Raw genomic sequence first — 26,313 nt, 5'->3', positions numbered from 1 at the left:
GCAACCTGAGCATGTGCCCTGACCTGGACTTGAACCGACAACGTTCAAGGGATGCATGGGATGATGCCCAACCACTGAACCAAACTGGCCAGGGCAGCATAATTACTGTTAAGTTTATTACTATCACAACCGTGCAGAAGACAAACCTTATGCTTAACTAGATTGAAGTTTGCTTAAGACCACAGAGCAGTAAGTGGCAGAGCCATGACTTGAATCACATCTTCCAACCAGTTCTTTTTCCATTAAAACACAAGCAGCTTCTAAGTTTGCCCTACTTGCATTGGAGTTATAGTTAGTTAGTTGAAAAGAAAGCCAGTTAGAGCTAATGTTTGAGACTAATGTGGAAGACAGCCTACTAAACCTGAGAAAGATGCTATGGACCCTGGATTTTTACAAAGAGAATGGAAAATGGAGGTGGGCTAGGAGAATTTCTATGGTAAACTTTTATTGTACTGTATTAGATGCCTCTTGAAATTCATTAAGTTTGAATTTTCCTATTATGATGTTTGAAGGATGGGACTGCTAAATCATTTAGATTTACAGATAGGTAACTGTTATACCCTCTGTCTTGTCTTTTTTTAACCAGTAGTTGAATTAGGGTGCATAAAGATGAGTTGCGCTTGGAGGGTACAGTGGGCGTGAATGGTTATATGTATCAAAGGAGCTACCACCTGTCAAATTTTCCTGTTGCTTCAAGAAAACTTATTTTCCAGCCCCATCAGGAAGGGGGAAAAATCCTAAAATTGTGTAACCCAACTTTAATTAAGTATAATTGGATACACATGTAATTGTGGATAAAGGCCTGTCAGTTTTTTCAATACAAAAATAATATATATCTCATGTTTATTTATGAAACCACTTTGCTCTTATTTTACTACATCTCAGCATGGTAGCAACAATTGTTTTATTTTTCTAACCCTGACAAAGCAGAGTGTTTTGTTTGGCTTTTTAAAAAGGCAATAGTGCATGTAGTTAAGACCTCATTTACTTTATCTGATGAAGTAATCTCTGAAGAATGTCTTTTTCTGTAAATCCACTAAGGAAACTGGGTTTAAGTCAAGGTCATTCTTTAAAATCCTTGTATCTGTTTTTAAATAATGTATGTAGCTTTGTGATTTGTAATGTATATTTCTGTGGTTCTTTTTAGGTTGTTCTTAAAATAAGTATTAATTGTGAGAGATATTATGGGTTTAGGGAGATCTTTCTACCTTGTAAAGTTACCTTTTATGGATTGTTTGAGTTCTGCACTTGAGAAAAACACAAACTGTCTGAATGAGATTTCTAGTTTGTTCTCCTTCCCACTTCCCTCATCTCTGTTTTTCTTCCCCCTCTGCCCACATCTCTATAAATTTATGGGAACAAGGTATGTAAAGATAGATTTATTTATATAGGACAGTATGTAGCCCCTTATGACCAGAAGGTATACACCCAGTCAAGTTTGGTCTACTTTATCCAGTGGTTTGTTCACATTCGTTTATCTATTCTTTGTACTCCTTCACTCATTTATTCAACGAACATTTGCAGAGTATCTGTGTGTATCAGAGACTCTGCTAAGTGCAATGAAAGAAACAGGGCTTACCTATTTTATCACTGCCCTTGAGAGTCTCACAGCCTAGTATAGTTTAGTTAACTGGTAAATAATTCCATCTTAGTCTTCATAGAATATAATTAATCGCCAGTTCTTTTTATTTTGTACCTAGAATGACCAGAGATATAGAGAACAAATAAAATAGGACTTGTATAAAATATGATGGCTGGAAATGGGCATATGCAACATGTATAGCCTATTAGCTAGTGGGTTCCTCTTTGGTAACTGATTACTGTTGAGAATTCAGTCACTGTTGTCTCATCTTGTTAATACTCTGGATTTCAGGCAACCCATGATCTTCTGAATGTTGATTCCATGCTTATTCTGTTAAATGAAACACCTCTAATTTCATTTCCAAAGAACAGAATTATTAAGACCCCTTTAGCCATTCTAGCTTCATTCTTATTTCTTCTATTAGCCTTTTTCCCCCATTTTCCTACCTTAATTCTCAATTACATGCTAAGCAAGAAACAAAGCAATAAAAATAAAGACAAGGTGCCAGTAGCAGCACTAATGTTGACACATTGAACACATTTTCAGAAAAGAGATGTCTGTCTGTGTCAGAGGACTATGAGGAGGGTTGAGGCTCTGCTGCTGCTGAAAGCAAATTTTAGTGATGTGTAGTGATCCCCGAGTGGCTACATTGTGGTTGGTGTAATGCTAGTCTTCTGTGTAACTGAGTTGACTTGGACTTACATATTTTGCTTTTTATAGTTATATATCAAGTGATTAATTTTCTTAATTTTATTGTAGCTTTCTTGTCCAAATATTTTATTTGGAAAAAAAGCTGTGGTACATTTACACAATGGACTACTACTCAGCTATAAAAAAGAAGAAAATCTTACCTTTTGTCACAGCATGGATAGACACGGAGAGTATTATGCTAAATGAAATAAGTCAATCAGAGAAAGGCAAATACTATATGATTTCACTTATATGTGGAATTTAATGAACAAAATAAACTAATAAAGTGGAGGCAGACTCATGGATACAGAGAACACACTGACAGCTCTCAAACTGGAGGGGGATTTGGGCAGCTGGGTGAAAGGATTAAGCAAAAACAAAACAAACTCTTAGATGCAGACAATGGTATGGTGATTGCCAGAAGGAAGGGATGGGGGGAGGTGGAATATGGAAAAGGGGGGATAAATGGTGATGGAAGGAGACTTGACTTCGAGTGGTGAACTCACAGTACAATATACAGATAATGTATCACAGAATTTTACACCTGAAGCATGTGATTTTATTAACCAGTATCACCCCAATAATTTCAATAAACAGTTAAGACCATCAGAACAGAAAGAAAATTAAAAGACAAAGATAAATTTATGAAGTGCTATATTCTAAAAAGAAGGAATACGTTAGTCGAGATCATAAAAGTTACTTTTTGGCTGTTGCCACTATATCTCAATTGAGGAAAAAAGCTCTTCCAGGCTCCACTCTTAGAAAGAAAAGAAAAAAAACATACTAATCATTCCATAACAGATATAGGGGAGGACCCAACGCATGGGGTTCATTAAAAAAGAAAGGATTGTTTTAGAAAAAGAAAAACAAAATACTCTATTAACTTTAAGTTCTTGTGGTAGATTTTCAAAGGTGAATGATGGAGGAAAGAATGATGTAGGTGTTGGAAGATTTTTTGTTTTGAGTTTTAATTTGATTATCTTACTTTTGCGTACCCCAAACCAGAATCCAGCTGTGACTATGACTCCTACATAGAATATTTTCCTGATAAACTTCACAAATGCTTATTTGGAGCAACATCAGTATGGCTCGTAATTTATTAATTTGTTTTCTTTATCCCAATACTGCTTTGCTTGTATCTTAATGTTCCTAGACAACTTTAATTGATTGAGCCTATGATATCTGTATTTTATTTCTCCTATCTTGCACTCTTTATCTTCTTCAAATTACTGCTTTGTTTCCTGCCCATTCTTTCATCTTTTGTCTCCTGCCTTTTCCTGAGGTGCCATTATCATCAGGATACTTTGATTGCTAGAACAATTTGGTGCCACCAGTGTGCTAGGTCCTCCTCTGTATCTGGTATAGAATGATTAGTTTTTGCTTTTCTTTTCTTTCTAAGAGTGGATCCTGGAAGAGCTTTTTTCCTCAATTGAGATATATTGACAACAGCCAAAAAGTAAATTTTATGATCTAGATTATATTATTTCTTCGTTTTAGAGTACAATACTTCATAAATTTATCTTTGTCTTTTTATTTTCTTTCTGTTCTGATGGTCTTAACTGCAGTTAATTTTGTCATGTCTAACATGTACTACATATTAAAAAGCATAGATTTCAAATACATTTCATTAGGAAGAATTCACAGAAGTAGAATTATTGTGCCTCTTGGGATATAAACTCAGATTGCTTTCCAAAACATTGCCATTTATAATACTAACGATTAAGGAGATGCATATTTGGTTCCACTGTAAAGTCTTTATTATTATTCCCATTTTATAGAAACTGAGGTTGAAGAGATTAAATAATGTATCCAAAGCTATCATCTTAGTATAAGCGTAGCTACCACCTTAGTAGAAATTAGCTAAAATTTGCAGCCTAACTTTTTGAATGTGAGAAGCCATCGGCCTAGTGTTAAGAGCATAATTTTGGAGCCAGACTGCTTGGGTCTAAATCCTGGCTCCAGTGCTATGTAACTCGGGGGAAGTTTCATTGTGCGTAAATTTTCTCATCTCTAAAATGGGAATTATAATAACATCTGTTTCTTGGCGTTGTTGTGGGGATTAAATATATTGATGTATAGCTTAGCATAACACCTGGCAAATAGTAGGTACTACAGGAGTGGGTAAAAATATGTTTCTAGGTGTTTGTATGGAAAAAAACATGCAGGTTATGATTATTACAAGAGCTTTATTAATTCTGACAGACTCACAACTGTAAACCTACTTTTGCCCACCCCTGTATGTAAGTGATTGCTGTCATTATCTTCATTATTAATTAGACTGTGTTCTCTTTATTTTTTATCCACATAGAATGTTTATTCTATCTTTCTAAAACAACATACGCATTTCGGTAATCAAATTACTGAACCATTTAAACGTTTGTGTGAGTGAGGGAATGAAAGAAAGAAAAGAAAGGAATAAGCCTGGTACTCACATCTTTGACATTTATGTGATTATGATGTTTTATTAAAAGCCTCCTTGTTGCCTTAGCCCGTTTGGCTCAGTGGCTAGAGCGCCGGCCCTTGAGCTGAGGCGTCTTGGGTTTGATTCCGGCCAAGGGCACACACCTGGGCTGCAGGCTGGATCCCTGGTCCCGGTCGGGGCCACTGCAGGAGGCAACCAATCCATGTCTCTCTCTTCCCCTCTCCCCTCTCCCCCCTCCCCATCTCCTCCTCTCCTCCTCTCCCCCTCTCCCTCTCTTCCTGTCTTTCTCTCTGAAAAGCAATGAAAAAATATCCTTTGGTAAGGATTAAAAAAAAAGCTTCCTTGTTTTGTGTGGTAGGTAAGAAAGAACCAGTTGAATTTAAGTATACCTATTGTAAATATAGGGAATTGTTGTTTATAATATTTCCTTGAGAAATGTTGGATGGTGAGTAGAGTAACATGATAGTTTGTAGAGTGAGAAGCAGTTTGATTTAAGCTGTTTCCTAATGGGTTATATTGCCTGAGATTTTTTTTTGCCAACTAATGAGAATGGACTGAGGCCTTTTTTCCTAAGAGGCAGAAAAACCCTCTTAATTAGGGATAGACTTAGCAAACTATTTAATATGTCCCTGTATTATTCGTAGCCCTATGGCCAAATACCAACTGCCCACACACCTTCTTAGCACAAATCTATTTTTGGATAATTAAAAATCCTTTTGAAAGATTTATATATTCAGAAACTGAGAGCCAGAAAGGACTGTAGAGATTTACGGTCTTTTGACAGGTGATGAGGCTGAGGCCCGCTGGGCCTGCGCATTACCCGCATTGGATGGTCTGTGTTCTGCGCTCACTTGCAGGGGAGTGCGGTTCCTGACAGAAGGAGGCTGTTCTCTAGGTGGTACACCTTCACCAGGGTGTTAGAGGTTGCTTGCAGGATTAAGCGTTTGTGGTCCGCAAGACATCATAAAAATGATATTTTGTTTTAGCTTGTATTGAAGTATATAAAGGTCAAAACACCATAAAATGGTATTACATTTGCTGGTGTTTGGTGAGTAAACAATGGAAGATAGTGAAATTATCTTTTTATTAACTGAACTGGAGGCCACTGAGACGTAAGGCTTCTCTTTGGATGTGCGAGAATATTCACAGGAACTCCAGACTTCACACCTCCCTGTATTCTTCTGTTCACTCATTATTTGCCTTTCCCATCTATATTTCTGTTTCCGTTCTATACTTTTATTCCTTTTATTCCTGTAGGTTTATGGGTTTGTATCCCTAGTACCTAATAGTGGCTAGCATATGGAAGCTCTGAATAAAAAAGTTTGTATGACTCAATTTCTAAATGTTTCCATTCTAAAATCTCTCTTACTGTTTCCTGAGTGTTGATCTTGCATTTCAGCCTTTCTCAGTTGTATTTTCTGAGAGAATTAAGCCTAAACTTACACCTGAATGTTTTAAGGCAGTTCATTGTGTATAACAAATTAACTTCTCTCCTAGGTATGTGTGTCTGTATGTATTTATTTAATTTTTCTTTTTTGTTGAATTTATTGGGGGTGATACTGGTTAATAAAATTATATAGGTTTCAGTGTACACTTCTGTAATACATCATCTTTGTATTGTAGTGTGTGCTCACCACCCCAAGTCAAGTCCTCTTCCATAACTATTTATGCCCCTGTACTCTCTCTCCTATGTATTTGGATTGGTAAACAGCTGTGTACGATTTTTGGGAGAATTGAGAAAATAATCACTTAGATTATTCCTTGTAGTACTTAATTATCTCGGAACACTGGTTGAGAAACACTGATTTATTTACTTCATCAGACCTCACCCTTTTAAAGTTTACTTTTTAAAAAAAATATATATCTTTATTGATTTCAGAGAGAGGAAAGGAGAGGGAGAGAGAGATAGAAACATCAATGATGGGAGAGTCACTGATCGAGCCCTCAACCTGGGCACGTGCCCTGACCGGGAATCGAACCCCGATCGCCTGGATCCTAGGTCGATGCTCAACCCCTGAGCCACACCCGGCCAGGCTAAAGCTTACTTTTCTAAGGAGCATCATCATTGATTTATTGATTTCATTTTGATGTCTGTTGTTTTTTCACTCCACATTTCTTTATTTTGAATAGACATAGTTTTTACTGAGGGTTGTTGCTAAGTTTGCATTATGCTGAAACAGTTGCAGTAAATTTGGCTCATTCTTTAAAAAGAAAAATAAGCAATAACTATATAATAGAATTTTCATATTCCTGTATTTTCTCATGTAAAGCATATACTACTTGAATGTCAAACTGGTCATTACTTGGGTGGGCTTGTATGTGAGACATGCTAGGACCATGATAACATGAGTTCCAAGGGCAAAGGAAGGAGACTGGAACTAGTAAGTTGAGTCTGGCCATCACTGACTCTGCCACTACAGCTGACCCTTAAGAGTCAGCCCTGTTTTTAGTCCTGGCATCTAAGACTGTCACCTTCTGAGTTCTTCTTTCTAAAGGATTCAATATTAGATGCATCAGAGCTCAGTTATATGAGGAAAAAAAGACACAATAACCCCATACCTTTTCACAGATGACATGGTTATCTACATAGAAAATCTCATGGAATCTATAATAAAACTTCTGGGACTCATATGTGAGTTTAGCATGGATACAACGTAAACCACAAAAGTTAATATTTCTATGTACTAGCAGTGTGCAAATGGAAATTGAAATTTAAAACAGTTTTACACAATAGCTCTAAGAAAATTTACTTAGACATAAATCCTTAGGTATAAATCTAACAAATCATGTATAAGATCTGTATGTTGTAAACTGCAAGCAGAAGAAATAAAAGAAGACCTAAAAAATAGAGAGATATATGATGTTTATGACTTGGAAGACTTAACATAGTAAAAGTATCAGTTCTTCCCAAATTCATCTATAGATTTAAACTAATTTCAATACAATTTCCAGTTGTATTGTTTCTGTGAATGTGGACAAGCTGATTCTAAAATTTATATGAAAGGACAAAGGAACTAGGGTTGTATAAAATAGTTTTAAAAACAAATTAAATTGGAGGAATCACACTACCCTATTTTAAAACGTACAGTAGCAGCAGTCAAGACAGTGTGATAGTGGTGAAGGGATAGACACAAGTTGTTGTAAACAGAATAGCATGTCCAGAAATAGACCCACACAAATTGGCCCATGATTTTTGTCAAAGGTGCCAAGTCTGTTCAAGGGGGAAAGCAGTGTTTTCATCAAATTGTGCTGGAACAATTGGATATCCATATTGAAAAAAGAAAACTCTTTTACCTAAACCTCACTTATACATGAAAATTAACCCAGAAGAGATCAAAGATTCAAATGCAGAGTTTTAAAGTATAAAAATTATAGAAGAAAATGTAGAAGATTTTTGTGGCCTGTGGTTAGTAAAGAGTTCTCAGACATGCTACTCGAAGCACAAGCCATAAAAGAGCATATGATGGATTTCATCAAAATGAACAACCTTTGCTCTGTGAATAATACTATTAAGATCACAGCTACAGACTAGGAGAAAGTATTTACATACCCAAGCATAGGATTTATATCCAGAATATACTGTGAATTCTCAGCACTCAGCATGAAAACAAACAACTCAATTAAAAATGGACAAAAGATTTGAACTACTCCAGATGGCAAATAAGCACATGTAAAGTTTTTCTGTGTTGTTACCACTGAGGATACAGCAACTCATCTATTAGACTAGCGGAGATTAACACATAGTGATAGTATCAGGTGTTGGCAGGGTTATGGAACAGCTAGAACTCTTATACATGTTGATGGGGATACCAATGATACCGCCGTGTTGTAAAAACAGTTTTGTAGTTTCCTTAAAAAGTTAAACATAAACTTATCATGTGACCAGTAATTCCCCCTTCTGGGTATGGGAGATGAAGACTTAAGTTCATAGGAAAACATGTATACAAATGTTTATAATAGCTCCCTTCCTAATTGTTCAAAACTGAAAACAGTTCATATGTCCTTTAAGGGTGTAAATGGATGAATAAACTGTTATATCCATTCAATGGAATTTGTATTACTGAGCAATACAAATCAATGAATAATGGATACTCTTGGCGTCTTGGGTGGACCTCAGAAGCATGTGCTGAGTGAAAGAAGCCAGTTAATAAGAGATATACTGTGCGATTTACTTATATAACATTCAAGAAAAGGGAAAACTATAGTGATGAGACAAGATCAGTGATTTCCAGTGGTTAGAGGTGGGGGAGGGTATTTCTAGCAAGCAATAGCAAGAGACACTGTTGGGTGATGGTACCCTTCTGTGTCCTATTGTCATGGTTGTTCCATATTTCTATACATGTGCTAAGTTTTTTTTTGTTTTTTTAGTTTTTTTAAATATAGCTTTATTGATTTCAGAGAGAGGAAGGGAGAGGGAGAGAGAGAGATAGAAACATCAATGATGAGAGGGTCATTGATCGAGCCCACAACCCGGGCATGTGCCCTGACTGGGAATCGAACCCTGATTGCTTGGATCCCAGGTCGACGCTCAACCGCTGAGCCACGCCCGGACAGGCATACATGTGCTAAGTTTAGAGAGCCGTACACTCTCCAAAATACCAGTTTTACTATGTGGCAATTATTTTAAAAGTTAATCCTGCAAAGAAAAAATACATTAAGAAATCTTAAGGTGGGAACCAACATACGAAATTGAAATTTACAAAAAAGAAGTTTACAGCTTCTTTAAGCAGGAAGCAAAGTTGTCTGGACAGAGAGGGAAATGGGTTTGGGCTGTATATTGGAGAAGAACTGAGCTTGAGAACAGTTGCTGAGGGTAAATGAAGCATTACTGAATTTATCCTCAGCGGTGAGTGGAGTAGTGTTGCCTCCAGGTAATCTGAGATGAATGGGAAGACAGTTATATGGCAGCATTAGGTCCTGCTTTGATTTATTAAATAAAACTTTTTAATTACTCGGTGTCGCTTCCTATTAAAGAAAGACTCTTTCCCACTGTTGCTGCCAGTTGCCATTTGCTGATCAGAAGACAATGTTCAGAAGTGTGGGAATGGGCAACGGTGGCATCTGGTTGGAACAAAGATGCACAGTCACAGAAGAGAGGCTTCGGCTTATAAGTAAGCGGATGCCCGTATACTCTCCTTACCTTTATGCACATATACACGCTGATCTTACAATTGTTCTTGCTACTTTTTGCATAAAGAAATAATTATTGCTTTGGAACTTGTGCCTATAAAAACTGCAAAAGTCTAACTGTATGTGGCTACTTTGACTGTTATAATGATTTGTTTAAATTTAACTTTTCCATCCAGATACTGCCAGTTGTAATCAGGCCGTCATTTTCAACATTTTATCATCTTAACTATATATTTGGAAGTATTGAAAATCTCCCTTTTGCAGGGCCTGACTATGAAAATATGTAATGGTGGGAAATCAACAGCATGGATTCCCTATGGTATCTAAGAGCATTCAGCCCTGCTGGAGCGGCTGAACCAGCATCCAGCATGCATAACAAACACAGGGGTGGGCAAAAGTAGGTTTACAGTTGTGAGTATGCAAAACACAGTTTCTTCTTGTATTACTATTTATTAATTATTGTATTTTCCATGAGAACAACTGTAAACCTACTTTTTTTCATCCATGTCGTGTGTGTGTGTGTGTGTGTGTGTGTGTGTGTGTACCAAGCTGCTGTTACTGCCATTAAAAAAAATTTAATGATCAAAGAAGCTTTATTTGTAATAGCCCAAAATGGAATCAACTCTGTTCATCAACAGACAAAAGGACAAATAAATCTTGTGACAAAAGAACCCAGACAAAACCATTACAAACTGCATTATGTCATCGATATAAAATGACAGAAAATGCAAACAAATCTATAGTTAAGGAAAGCAGATCAGCGGTTACCTGAGGCAAGAGGGTCTGAGCATGGGAAAGGGAGGAATTACATAGGTGTACAGAGAAGCTGGGAGGGTGATATATACATTCGTCATCTTTAGTGCAGTGCTGTTCTTGAAAAGAAGACAAAATAGATTTTGAATGTTTCATTTTTAAAACAGAATGGAGTGTGGATTATTCTGTTACCAAATTAGACGGCAAAACATTATATTTACTATGCAGTGACACTCCTCACTGTGCTAAAAGAATACAAAATACCTTGACATTTAGACTAAGAATTCATCACAGTATTCCCAGTTCATAGGAAAGCAGCAGTCAGAAAAATTAGACAATTCAAATGGAATGTCTGTTCACAGCAGAATGTCTTTACAAAAGTAAAAATTGATAGTGAGGCTGCAACTAAATTGAGTTTCTGGTTGGCACTTTTGTTAGCCAAGCAAGAAAAGCCACTTATCAATAGTGATTTAATGAAACTATGTTTTGATTTTACCAGCTGAAAAAGTTGTGTCCAGTGAAAGTAAACTTCTTTATTAGACATTAGGTAAGAACAGTTGCACAAAGAGTTGAGGACATGGGGAGCAACATTAGTATTTAGTTAAAAAGTTAAGACAACTTATTCAAATGGTTTTCTTTGGTTCTTGGTTAGTCAACAGATGTTTCCAGTATTGCTCAATTGTTGTTTATTAAAGGAGTGAATGATGAATTTGAAGTGACAGAAGAATTAGCCTCTCTGAATAGTGTGACACAAGTACAGATGACAATATTTACAAAGAAACTAAGAAAACACTAATTCAGTACAAGCTGAAGTGGGATCTGCTAGGATGTGACATAACTGAAGATGTGTAAACTGAAAAAGTCTTAGACTAATTTACAAGTTGGGAAAATGTAGGATGTTTAAATAGTATAGTTATTGATTGTATCATTCATTAGCAGGTACTTTGAGGAAAATATTTGAATCTGTAATACTTTATTGATGAACTTCATTTTTTTTTTTTAATCACAGACTTAGCCATTGTTAGTTCCATGAATTTTTGTCAGAAACTAAAGCTAAGTGTCTTGACTTGCCTTACTACACAGCAGTTGGTGACTTAGTGGCAGAATTTTACTGTGATTTTTTTTTTTTTTTAAGGTCAGGCTTTAGAATTAAAATCTTTCTGAATGAGAACCACTTTCAACTATTGTAACTGAACACTGAATAGCATTAAGTTAGGTTATGCTAAAGATTTGATAATATTTCTTAATGAAGTTAACCTAAAATGAAAAGATGAAATGGAATTTATATGTAAAACACATGTTCCAGTAAAGTCATTTTGCTAGCAACTAATGTTTGCATCACAAGTAATGTCAGCTTACCCTATACTTCATGTGCTGTCAAAACTTAAACCAAGAAGCAAGCTCTTCATTCTCACCCAAGTTCGTAGCAGATAAATTTTCTGAGCTCAAACCAGTCCTAGCAGTAGATTTTAGACCTCAATGCCAGAGTAAAGGAAATTTCCATACTTCAAAATCCAAGTGTGCAGTGACGGACCCCCACCTAACCTTCACTGGAAGTGATGAATCTGCTTTGCAATGGCGTGCTAAAAGGCGGATATTGTGAACAGAGTTCTGTAGACGCCTTCCAGGTGAGGGATATGCTCAACTAAGATCACGTGCTGCAGTGCTGCCGTCAGTATTTGCCATCACCTGTATGTGCGAAGTACATTTTCAGAGATGAAATAAGTATAATCTCGTCACATATCAGTATTAATAGAGGAACATTTCTAACTGATATTGATGATAGGAGACATTAACTTTGAACCCAAATTAAATAAAATATTATTCTCACTAATAGACATGTATTATAGAAACAATAGTACTCTGTTGTTATTATGTTTTGGATTTTTGTCAATAAAAGCTTATGGAAATTTGTTTTCTCTCATTATATAAATACCTGCATAATAACTTTGGTATTGCCTTTTGGTTGGAAATCCTGGCCTGAAAAAATATTGAGTATCTAGCCCTTCACAGAAAAAATTTGCCACGCCTCTGAAGTTGATCAAATGCAGAAAGGGTGTGATGGAAACGAGAGAAATGATGCCCACAGTTTCAGGCTGGGACATTGTGGCACTGTTTTCACAGACAGGGAGTTAAGAAAGGAGAGATTTGGTGGTGAGACAAAGATGAGTTGAGTTTTGGACTTGTGTTTGAGATGCCTGTGGGAGATATTCAGCAGCCAGTTGAAAATTCCAGTCTGGCTTTCAGTAGAGAAACTGGGGCTAGATGTACTGTCATTAGCATAAGACAGTAATAGAAACCATGGGTGTGGCTTTCAGTGAATTCTGGATTTCTTTAGAAAGTAAATGCATTTTTCTGCTATGTTTTCTGTTATGAAACAAAGCTAATTTTCCACAGGGTTCCTGAAATACAGACTCTGGCCACTAAGTAACTAACTGCTGTTCTTTGATTTTATACTAAGGGGAGTATTTCACATTTTCTTCTTGACTGCATGATATAATTCTCTCTCACTGTGTATAACTTTAATTCTCAGCTACAGCATTTGAAGTAGAATTCAGAAGATCTGTTTTGAGGGCAAAAAGCATACATGCACTTTGGCTCCATCAATGTTGCTTGTAGAAACCACAGTGTTTTTATCAGGGGGAAAGCAAAAACTTGTTTACAGTGGAAAGCATAACAAAATCTGTGATCTTTTTGCCCGAGGACTCTTTCCAAAACAACTTACTGTAACAGACATCTAAGGTCAGTATTTCCTAATTAAGACTATTCAGCTTGGAGCCTCTAGTCCCAGCCATTCACTCAGGGCCATTCCTTACACACACACACACACACACACACACACACACACACACACACACACACACACACACACACACACACACACACACACACACACACACACACACACACACACACACACACACACACACACACACACACACACACACACACACACACACACACACACACACACACACACACACACACACACACACACACACACACACACACACACACACACACACACACACACACACACACACACACACACACACACACACACACACACACACACACACACACACACACACACACACACACACACACACACACACTGTGAAATACAGTGTGTATTTCACATTATTAGTCCACATGCAGGGGTCATGCTTTTTTTAGTCCACATGCAGGGGCCATGCTTTTTTTAGCTTAAAATAATATAATGAAGATGTTTTGCTTCATATCACTAATGAGCTTTGACTTTTTTTCTCTTTTTGAAACCAAGTTTAGAAATCCAATATGCTGAATAGGTATATCTCTGTTAGCCAACTGTGAGCAGAGAATTTATGTTTGATATTTTACTATATCACGAATACTTTTTCTCTCTGAAGTACATAGGGATGAAGCACTGGCCTCAGGAGGCAACATACTCCTCTGCTTTCTGTTTTTGGGTGTCCTCATAAGAATGCTTTATTCTAGTGAACATTCAGTAAATATTTGGTCAGTTGAACTCAATAAAATCAGCAAAATAGAGCGTTACCATTTGGAAAATGGTAGGGTTACCATTTGGAAAATAAAGTTAGAAAGGAGACTTATAGATGAGTTGTTCTACTTCTTGAACAATATACAAAGTGACAAGAAATTGGGGATTGGTTTGGCTCATCCATACTTTTTATTTTATTCTTAGCTGATTTTTTACTTTTAAGATACATATAACTCCCTGAAGAAAGATATTTTTATTTTTGAGGTCTCATGAATAGAAATTACTCAGGAATATTTAGTGTGTTTAGTATTCCAATTTTATAATATAAAAAGTTTAATGAATATAAGATAGAAAGGGAAGCAGCAAGTTAGTGTAAAGATGGATCTAAACTTATAAATAGCTGTCCCTACAGACTGATAGTCATCTTTCATTTTGCACCCTAGTTTTCTACCTTTTACTCTAGTTTTCTTTTAGTTAATTATGGAAGAATCCAAATATACAGAAGAGAGAGGGTAGTGTGAGGAACCCTCAGGTGCCCACCAGGCTGCAGTAATGACCAGTAATCACCAGTGGGCAACCCGCACTGTTCCATCTGTCTTCCACTGTCTTCTGCCCCTTTCTTGCCACAGCACAACTGGATTATTTTGAAGCACAGTTCAGACATTGTATCATTTAATTGATAAATACATCAGTTGTATATCTCTACAGTTTTTTGGTTTTTTCCTTTATGGAATGGGGAGGGGACCAAGAGACCTAATACCACTGTCATAACTAAAATTAAATTAATAGATTTTCTTACTGTCAACAAACTCCCAGTCATTCTCAAAACTTTCATAGCTGATGCTCTTGTTTATTTTCCCTCCCCCTCCCCCCCTTCCTCGCCTCCTCCTGCCAACATCTTTACAATTGATTCTTTTGAATCAGGACCCAAATGAGATCCACATATTGCAATTGGTTAATGTATGTACCAACACAGCCCTGGTTATGTGTCCAAGTTGGCTATTGGACTCCCATGATTCAGCTGACTTCAATCTAGTGCCACTATTATTTTGATTCTTAGAAGGACCAAGGGCAAGAAACATCGCAGGTACAGCATCTTCATCTCAGGAAGCCTAGCCTACCTACCGTAATGTACAGCTTCTTTTTGCCCTCACCTGTATTAAGAATTTCAACAGCCATGGTCGAGAGCCAAGGGATGCGGATGCCACCTTGACCTAGCGAGGGCCCAACCACAATTTTTCACTAATTTTTGTATACCATTCTGTTATATGGGCCCAAAGCCTGAGTACCATTTCAAAATTGACTCAATCCAGGCAGTTCTGATATTTCCAAGAAAGCAAGTGTGAAAGAGGGACACTGGGGTCATTCCCAGGGAAATCTGCACCAGGCCAATGTTAACCCCTTTCTCATATGCTCTCTTAAGTGTTTTCCCATCTGTTGTTTAGTTTTTCTCTTTCTTTTTTGTGTTTTTTTTTACAGTTTATTTTAGGAAACCATTTTATTTGTCCTAAAGTTTCTCACATTCTTGATTTTGCTGATTGTATCCTCACGGTGTTATTTAATGTGTTCTTTTATCCCCAGTTTCTGCTCTGAACTGGAAATTAAATCTAAAGACTTGATCAGAGTTCAGAGTTTTGGTAGGAATACATTATAGTAGGTGGTATGTACTACTATGTCATCGTATCAGGAGGCTCATCTCTACTTGTCTTACTTTTGTTAATCTGTGCTGTCTTAGTCTCTTTGGGCTGCTATAACAAAACACCACAGACTGGATAGTTTATAAACAACAGAAATGTATTGCTCATAGCTCATGCTGCCGGGAAGGCCAAGATTAAGGCACTGGCATGGTCACCTCTGGTCCTCTCATTTGTAGCCATCACCTTCTCGCTGTGTCCTCACATTGTAGAAGGGCCAGGGGATCTCACTGGAGCAGCAAAAGTATAAGAGCACTAATCCCACTCACCAGGGTGCGACCCTCATGACCTGCCACCTCCCAAAGGTCCCATCATTTTCAGGGGTTAGCATTTTAACATAGGAATTTTGGTGGAACACAAATATTCAGACTATAGCATGTGGATTATATGCTGTTAACTTGTTCCAACCTTTATAAAGTTTTGTCAGTTTTTTACTTAATGATAAAAAATTTAAAAAAAGGTGAGACAATTGGTTAGATCAGGGGTAGGCAAACATATGGGCCAGATAACTATTTTAGGCTTTGTAACTCTCTTAAGATCTCTATTGAATAATTTTTGTTGTGTCTTTTCACATCCCTTTACTGATACGAAAGCCATTATTAGCTCCCTGGTCTTAAAAACAGCATGGCCAGATTTGACCTGCTAGCTGTAGTTTGCTGACCTCTGGCTTACATCCATTATTTTTATTAGGGATTGAAAAATGGTTAGATTTGAATTTTCCAAAAATTGCTTCTTTATCTTTTAGTTGTAATTCCTAGAAAATAATCCCCCCCCCAATTATTTGGTTACCATGATGTGCAGTTTCTATAGAAAAAGCAGGATGAGTGCATCATTCTGTCCCTTTCAGTCACTGTTATTGAAAAATGAGTTGGTTCCCTTATGCTCTCCAAAATTAATTGTTTTGCTTTGTTTTTAGTTTTTAACCAAGAATCAGTGCACACTTATTGTATTTCTTTAAAAAAAAACCCACCCACACCACTTTCGATGTATTTCAAACCACTGTGTATTGGCTTGTGGGCTCTCCTTCAAGTTGGCTCCGGGATCTTTTTGACATGGCCTCAGTAGTCTTTCTAGTGCACCAAGTAAAGAGTTTGACTTACGATTACACCCATGAGACTACCACCACAATCACCATAATAAGCAGTTTACCTCAAAAATGTCCTCATGCTTCTCTATAATCAATTTCTCTCTCAATCCCCATCTGCAGCCACCCAATCTGCTTTCTATCACTATAATTTGTATTTTCTTGATTATAAATAAAATTATGTAGTCTTTCTTTGCATCAGTACCACGTCACGTGTTCATTAATGTTGCTTGAAATCACAGTTTGTCTCCAACTTTATTCTTGTTTTGAAAAATCAGTTATACTATTACAAATTAATTGCATACGTTTTAAAATCACCTTTTCAGTTTTTACTGGAAAAAGCATTTTTTATGATTTTCAAAAAAATTGTATTGAATTTATAATCATTTGGGGGAGGATTGACATTTATACAATATTGAGTTTTCTAATGGTATATTTCTACCTTGAATTAGATCTTTTAATTTAAATGTCAATGGTGTTTTGTAGTTTTTGTTAACAGGTGTTGTACATCTTTTGTTAAATTTGCCCTTAAGTATTTCTGTTTTGAGAATGTTATTATAAATGGTATTTTAAAAAATTTCAATTTCCAAATTTTCATTACTATTATATAGACGTCTAATTGATCTCTGTATGTATCCCACCACTTTGCTAAAATTATTAGGTTTAGTGTTTATTTGTAGATTTCTTAGAGTTTCTTAGATACATAATCATGTTGTCTGCAAATAAAGACTGTTTTACTTCTTTATTTATGATCTCTTTGGCTTTAGATTCTTTTTCTTGTCTTATTGTGCTGGCTAGGACTTCCAACCTAGAGTGGAATAGAAAGATAAGAATGCTAGATAGCATTCTTTCTGATATCAGGTAGAAAATATTGGTCTTTCACCATTTAGTATGATGTTAATTGTGGGTTATATGTGGTTGTGGAAGTTTGATTCTGTTTCTAACTTACTAAGAATTTTAATCATAAATTAGTTTTGTTAAATGCTTTTTATTTATTGAGATGATCACGTGTGTCTTCTTTTTTAGTCTGTTAATATGGTGAATTACATTGATAGATTTTTAAGTATTAAGTCAACTTTGAGTTGCTGGTATAAATTCCACTTGATTTTTGATGTATTTTATGCATTTTTAAACTCAATTTGCTAAAATTTTGCAAATAATTTTTAAATGTATGTTCAGGGGAAATGGTGGTCTGTAGTTTTCTTGAAGACTAGCTTTTATATCAGGAAAACGCTGACCTCATCTTTTTATTGGTGTGTTTACACCATTTACATTTAAAGTGGTTATTGGCATGTTAGATTTCATTCTTGCATTTGCTCTTTTCTATTCATCCCATGTGCTTTTGATTTCTTTTTTCCTTTTCTCTTCTCTTGCCTGAAATGTGAATTTTTTTTATTCTCTCTCATTGTTTTGGTTCCATTTTCTTAGTAGTTGCTCTACAGCTTATAGTATTTATATTTAAGTTACTTCAGTTTACCTCCCAGTTATATTATGCCACTTTAGATAGTTTCAGAAGCTTATAGCAGTGTATTATTATTACATTCCCCTTTCCTTCTTGATTCAGTTGTTCATATATTGTAAACCAAATAATACATACAATTTCCTATTAGTCTATCCTGGCCGGAAGCAAGTCTTTCTAGTGTTTGTGTAGCATTACTGTGTTGGTATTCCTGGGGATGGTTGTAGGATTCTTTGTTATGTTTGTTTAATAAGAAAAGTACTGGGTAATTTTCTTGTGATTCTGTTTTTAGGACAAGTTTGTTTAGTACCATCTGATCTTTAAAGGTTCGGTAGAGGAGGGAGTACTTTAGATTTCCTATTTCTGCTCTAGTAATTGAATATTTTTGTCTTCCTGTCTTTTCTGGTATCAGTTTACTGAAGTGTATTATTATAGAAAATTATTCATTGCATCCATATTTCCAAAGTCATTTACATAAGTTGGTGTAAAGTAGTCCTGTATTTTTAAAACTTTCCTGTTTTGATGGTTATTTCTCCCTTGCCCTTTCAAATTTTGCATGTTTTTACTTTATGCCTTGCTCCCTGATTAGTTTAGTGTTTGTACAGTTTTTATAAAGTCATCTTTATTGGCTTTTTATTATAATTTTAAAAGTAAACATGTTTATTTAAAAAGGGCTTAGAAAATTTGCAAGAAGCACAAATAATAGGTCAAAAATCAGCTAGAGTACTACCCTGAGATAGCTATTGTTAGCAGTTTGGTAACATTTCAGTGTTGGTATGCATATAATTGCATTTAATTTAACACAGTGGAGATCAGTTTTCTGGGTCCATACTTGTATTAGCTTCCAAGGGCTATCATAACAAAGCACCACAAACTGGTGGCTTAAAACAACAGACATTTTTCTCTCACAGTTCCAGAGGCCAGAAATCTAAAATCAAGGTGTAGGCAGGGCCACACTCCCTCTGAACAGAGCTTGGATCCCTGTATTCATCTTCACATGGCCTTCTTTCCTTTGTGTCTATCACTAAATGTCCCTATTCTTACAAGGACACTAGCCATTGGATCAGGGCCCATCCTAATCCAGTTTTACTTTATTTTAACTTGATTACATCTGCAAAGATCCTATTTCTTGATAAGGTTACCTTCACAGGTTTTTGGTGGACATGAATTTTGGGGATATACTATTTAACCCACTACAGTGTTCTATTGTTATTTCCCCTTCTGTTTATTTCAAGGTCTTTTTTGTACTTTTATTTCTATTAATTAATTTTAGAGTCTGCTCCTGGGCAAAATCACAATTAGAGTATATAAGCATTGGGATGTGCCAGCAGCTAGCTATGCTTACAGTTTACCCATAAACACAAATTTCCATCATTACCTAACAAAGCATCATCATAGAAAAGAGAAGCAGAGCTCATTAAATGTCCTTTGAGCTTAAACCTTGGTTAATTTTAGAAGATGAGAATACTCTTTCTTATACCATTTTTGAAAATCATTTAATTGTATTATATGTAAGTGAATCCAATGAAAGTGGTGTTTTTCAAACCCAAATTAAGAATTTTTGGAAAGCAAATAGAGTTAATCAAATTGTTTCATCAGAAAGCTAAAAAAATATACTAGTGGCTTGAATGGTTCCTTGTTGTTGTTGGTTTGTTTAACAAGCCATTCCTGGACTTTTTTCATGATACATCCTGACCCTCACATATCCTATAACATTCTCTAGTCATCTCTGTATTTCTTTAAGAAATGTTGATTTATCATCTCCAGTGCTATTTTTACATCTCAAGACAATGGTGATTCCTTACTATGATGAATTAATAAGTACTTACTGTTTAACACTTTGCATTTCATTAGTCTAGATCAGCGGTTTTCAACCCTTTTCATCTCATGGTACACATAAACTAATTGCTAAACTTCTGTGGCACACCAAAATATATTTTTTTGCTGATCTGGCAAAAAAAATAGGTATAATTTTGATTCATTCGCACCGTACAGCTACTGTTGTGTTGGCTGTTGTCATTTTTTTTATTTGACAATCTAGGGGAAAAGAGGTCAGTGCCCCTAAGTAATCAGGTATTTAATGTTTTAAAAATTCTTGCAGCACAGCAGTTGAAAATTGCTGGTCTAGATGAAGGATCATGGAGGGCAGAATATGGGCAACGGCCCAACATTCTTTGAGGATATTATGTGTAATGCACTATTATATTATTTATGTTATTTTTGCTTAATCCCTAAAACTGTCTGAAAGGTAAGTATTACACCCATTTTAAATATTGGAAAAATGAAAACAAAATCATATCACTAGATTTTCTATAATTGGAACTAGGATTTTGGCCTTATTTCCCAAGATTTTGCTGATAGCACTAGATCTTTTTATTGGTACATGTATATGCAGTCTTCATTATAGATACAGGAGATAGTACAGACATCCTCTGTAATGTCTTCTGTAAGGCAACCCAGTTTGAAGAGGTAAAGTAGAATTTTTCCTGATAATTTTGTTTCTTTTAATTATTTAAATTATCAGTCATAGACTGTCTTTTCATAGTAATTATAGGTTTAAAAATGTTCCATTTGTCAGAAGGTTGGAGAAAGTAGAGAGCATGCTTATTCTTAAACTGCTACTGTGTTATGTTATATGTTACTGGATTAGATAATTTGGGGACTTTTAGGTGTTTTAAAAACCTATCTAAAAAGGATTGACTAGTTATTGTTGTTTGGAGGTTACAGTGCTGCAGAGTTGAGTTGCCCTCCATCCCCTGCAAGCTTACAAGCACACCAGGTCTCTCACCAGCTTGGGGTGACCCATGAAAGAACAATTATACTAAGGGTTTTTATGGTTTACATCAACAAGGAACTCTATCATAGGATTTTTGTGAAAAAAGATCATTGATTTTGATTGGATCGTTTTTTTGTGGGTCATCCCAAGCTGGTGAGAGACCTGGTGCTGGGAAAATTGGACAGCTACATGCAAAAAAATGAAACTAGACCACCAATTTATACCATACACAAAAATTAACTCAAAATGGATAAAAGACTTAAATGTAAGTTGTGAAATCATAAAAATCCTGGGAGAAAACATAGTAAAGTCACAGACATCTCACACAGTGGAATTTTCACTGATACATCTCCTAGGGCAAGAGAAACAAAAGAAAAATAAATAAATGGGACTACATCAAACTAAAAACCTTCTGCACAGCAAAAGAAAACAGCCTCAAAATACAAAGGAGCCCCACGGTCTGGGAAAACATATTTGCCAAGGATGAATCTGATAAGGGGCTAATTTCCAAAGTGTACAAAGAACTCATACTACTCAGCAAGAGGAAGACAAACAATCCAATTAAGAAATGGGCAAAGGACCTGAATGGACACTACTCCAAAAAGGACATACGATGGCCAAGAGACACATGAGAAAATGCTCATTAAATGCAAATTAAAACCACAATGAGGTATCACTTCACACCTGTCAGAATAGCACCATCAACAAGTCAACAAACACCATGTGCTGGCGATGGTGTGGAGAAAGGGGAACCCGGGTACATTGCTGGTGGGAATGCAGACTGGTGCAGCCACTATGGAAAACAGTATGGAGGTTCCTCAAAAAATTAAAAATGGAGCTGCCTTTTGACCCAGTGATCCCACTCCTAGGAATGTATCCTAAGAATCCTGAAACACTAATCAGAAAGAATATATGCATTCCTATGTTCATAGCAGCACAGTTTACAATAGCTAAGATTTGGAAACAGCCCAAGTGCCCATCAGTAGATGAGAGGATAAAAAAGCTGTGGGACGTTTACACCATGGAGTACTACACAGCTGTAAAGAAGAAGGATCTTGTATCCTTTGGGACAGCATGGAGGGGCCTGGAGAATATTATGCTAAGCGAAATAAGCCAGGAAGAGAAAGACAAACATCACATGATCTCACTTATACATGGAATCTAAAGAACTTAATAAACTGATGAACAGAATAGATTCAGTGACATGGAAGCATGGATCAGACTGACGAATGTCAGAGGGATGGAGGAGGGCGGGTGGGTGGAGGGGGAGAGAGTAACCAAAGAATTTATATGCATATATGCACAACCCAAGGACATGGACAATGGTGGGGAGAGGGACTGGGGAGGGGGATGGGCCAGGGTGGAAGGGGTCAATGGGGAGAAAAAGGGACCTCTAATATTTTGAACAATAAACAAACTCACTAATAGAGCAAAAAAAAAAAAAAAAAAAATTAAGGATTTAACCACCATTTACCTTAAATCTCCAAAGTAAATTTGATAGGATTTTATAAATTATCCCCACTAACTAAATTGGCTTTACTTAAGTAGACATTAAAATTGGTTGCTTAGACAAACAAACAAATAAATAGATATTTGTATCTATAAATCAATGATTTATAGAATGCTTTGTGGAAATAATGGCAGACTAGATGAACATGGGTATAACCTGAAGTGCCTGGCTCTCAAAGCAGCTCTGTTCCCGAAGTAAAGGTCTTTTTACTCGTTTCCAACTCCTGCATCCCCACTGCCCACCCCCATCAGAATGACTAGTTCTTCTTTATCAACTAGTCATTTACATTGTGGTTTGTGTCATCGTGTCAGGTCAGCTCTTCCCAAAGGTGCCCTCCTCAGACTAATGAGTCATCTCTGTGATGATGGCTTATTTCAGAGCGTTCCCAACCTTTTGTTTGGTCTTGTGGGACCAGATGTTGCACTGTCATGATCAGGGTTAGATTGTGATCTTTGATAGCATGTCTCAAACTGGAGTTAGCAATTTCTTCACCTGAGGATATGTTTCTGGGTTGAATCCTATAAACCTCTATAGTAGTCATATCATATGTCTCACATTTGTGCCTCAGTCATTACTCACATAGTTATTACAATATTATCAGATTGTCAGCATTATAAAAAGCAATTCAGAATCAACCAGTTATCTTTTTTGTCTGAGCGTTTTGTCTTTAAGATGAGTGATAAGGTTCTTATTATTTAATTTGAGCTGATGTTACTTATCTGTCTCCTATAAGTGAAATTAATAACTTAAAAAATTAATATTTTGACCACTGAAAATGAAGAGCAATTATGTAATTGCCCATTCAGGGCATCAACTTTGTAAGGCTTCATTCAGAATGAAAGAGTAGGCTTTGTTAGAACAGATGCATTCAGCTCACATCAACATTTTATAATTCACAGTAAGGTTCTCATAAATATGTTATGCTGTACTAGTATGGTATATATTTTTTAAAAGTGCTGCTCTTGCTGTGCAGTCACAGTGAGATTGTGTGATGCCCTGGGGACAGTGAGGGAGGCTCTTTGTCCACCCTCTTGTGATACATTTAGATTATTGCATGTGTTTAGAACTTAGGTTTTACAGAATGTTTTTAAAATCTCTTCATTCTCTTTATGTTACTGACTGATACAGGAGTATGTGTTTCTTCAGTTCATGGACAATGAAAGTACATGGCAGATTTATGCTCTATATTAAAACAATCATTTGGTTCAACTAGAATTATTTGTGTTTACAAGTTATTCACTTAATCTGGTTGTTTAGACCAATTTCTGATGGTACCATTTTAAAATGGTGTTTTCTATTTTTGCTCCTTCCATGTTGGTAGAATACCTTGTTACAGAACTTTGATTTATATTTTGTTGTTTTATTTTCCCATGTTTTATGTGCTTAAGTGTTTATCTAGAGTATATATTTTTTGCCTATAGTAATGGGTAGTTTGGCCAAGATGATAGTCTGTGTGGTCATTCTAAAGGGTTTCAGGTGGCTGATGAGCAGATATCTCTTTTAATTTGATAGGTAAAAGAATTAGAGTGTATATTTTGTGAATCTGATTGGTGTGCCTTGTAGGTTTTTCCTGACCCAAGCCTCTATGAATACCATGATTTTCAATTTTTAAAAGAAGCAGCACTGTATTATTTGTTGACAAATGTATATTTGTTTTTATACATTTACGGCTCTGTCTCCTGTATTCCTGGTGATAAAACTGATACCTGAGCTTTGTTTCACACCTTTAGTGGCAGAAAACACCAACTAACTAGATATCCTAAGGTATTCAGGCACGAAGTGATCTAAAAATCATGACACACATTCATCTCATGCCACATTGAATGCTTTGAGACTCTTAAACAAAGGGGATTCTTTTCTGTACTTGAAGACAAATGCAAGGTGTGAAGATTTTTTAAAATGTATATGAATATTTATATTCTGCTTTAAAATGGAATTTTTTTCTTGTAGGAGGAGAAGAGTAAATACCATGTCAAAAAATTTTAGTCATCATTTTTGTTCAATATTTAACAAGCTATCTGTGGGCCACCCTAAGGTGCGGGCCTCACCTGACCCTGCTGGTGAGTCCTTTGTGGATGCGGTGCTGCTTGGTACCGCTGGCCACCCAACCCAGAAGAGGTTTCCTCTGCCTGGGAATGCCACTTCACAGGGCCGGTCTAGTGTGTAGCCTACATAGGGGGACCAGTGGATTCCCTCTAAGAGCTTGTACGTGCTTCCTCTGGGCGCTCCCCAGAATTCCCAGAAGTAAGCGCAAGGTTATAGGCCTAAAATGGTATCTGCATTGTCACCTCTCCCATCTCTTCACAAGAATGTGTAAGCTTCTGACTAATCACACCTCCTTTGGCTGCATCAGTGTGTTCAGTCCGGTTGGAGTCAAGTGTTGTTGCCTCAAAGCCAGTTGGTCCATGATGATGATGATGATGATGATGATGATGGAACCCATGTGCGATATTGGTGGAAATGTAAATTGATGCTACTACTATGGAAAACAGTATGGCAGTTCCTCAAAAAATTAAAAATACAACTACCATATGACCCAGCAGTCCCACTTCTGGGTATTTACCTGAAGAAAATGAAAACACTAACTTGAAAATGTATCTTCAGCCCCATGTTCCTTATAGCATTATTCACAATAACGAAGACATGGAAGCAGCTTAGGTGGTTATCAGTAGATGAATGAGTAAAACCTGTGGCATATAGATGCGGAATATTATTCAGCTGCCGAAAAGAACAAAGCCTTGCCGTTTGTGACATGTGGATGGGCCTTGAGGGCATTACGTTAAATGAAATAAGTCAGGCAGGGAAAGACAAATGCTGCATGATCTCTCCTGTATGTGGAATCTAAGAAAACAAACTCATTGATACAGAGAACAGATTGGTGGTTGCCGGAAGCGGGGCATAGGGGGTGGAAGAAATGGGTGAAGGTGTATATTTATTAAAATATTTTAAAAAGTCAGAAAAACAAAAAACATTTAATGGGTGCCTATACTATTGCAGGCCTTTTCTTTTCTTTTCTTTTCTTTTCTTTTCTTTTCTTTTCTTTTCTTTTCTTTTCTTTTCTTTTCTTTTCTTTTCTTTTCTTTTCTTTTCTTTTCTTTTCTTTTCTTATCAATGTAACACATGATTATTATTACCACCTATTGGGCATCTGCCTGCACTTAGAGCTGTTTTTTTTTGTTTGTTTGTTTTTTTAATTTAAATTAATTAATTTTTAAGTTTCTTTATCTTTATTATTGAGAATATTACAGGTGTCCCCTTTTTATCCCCATTGATCCCCTCCACCCTGCATCCATCGCACCCCCAGGCCTTCCCCATACCAATGTCTGTGTCCATGGGCTATGCTTATGAGCATGTAAGTTCTTAGGCCTTTTCTAAGTAAGTTACAGATATTAACTTGTTTATTCTCCCTGCTGGTGTTGTGAGGTAGGGATTCATTCTGAATTTATAGATGAGGCAAAGAATGATGTTAAGTAATTTATTTGGTTAAGGTCACAAAGCTAGTAGAACACCAGACTGGTGTTTCTAACCTCAAGGATCCCTTGCTCCAAAGTGATTTAGCACTGCCTGCATGTTAGCTTTTTTACTGACTCCTGTTTCATGTTCCGCGAGGATGTGCCTTAAGAGAATGTATGTGAGGATGCTGCCTCTGTTTTCCCACAATCTTAGGCTCAAGTCCTGGCTTAGTCACCCTTTCACTGCATCCTTGGGAAAGCTCCACTCCTTTTTTATAAC

At 36.4% G+C, this 26,313-nt stretch overlaps 1 protein-coding gene across 5 annotated transcripts in view; it reads left to right on the top strand.

Annotated features, from left to right (window-relative positions):
• The window catches only part of CDKAL1 (CDKAL1 threonylcarbamoyladenosine tRNA methylthiotransferase), a 551,454-nt gene that overhangs the window by 198,929 nt on the left and 326,212 nt on the right, over window positions 1-26,313 (top strand). The window lies entirely within an intron of this gene.

Source organism: Miniopterus natalensis, chromosome 9, assembly GCF_054644295.1.
Source record: "Miniopterus natalensis isolate mMinNat1 chromosome 9, mMinNat1.hap1, whole genome shotgun sequence".
Taxonomy (NCBI): Eukaryota; Metazoa; Chordata; class Mammalia; order Chiroptera; family Miniopteridae; genus Miniopterus; species Miniopterus natalensis.
Note: the sequence above shows the minus strand (reverse complement) of the source record. Positions and strands in the feature narration are given on the sequence as shown.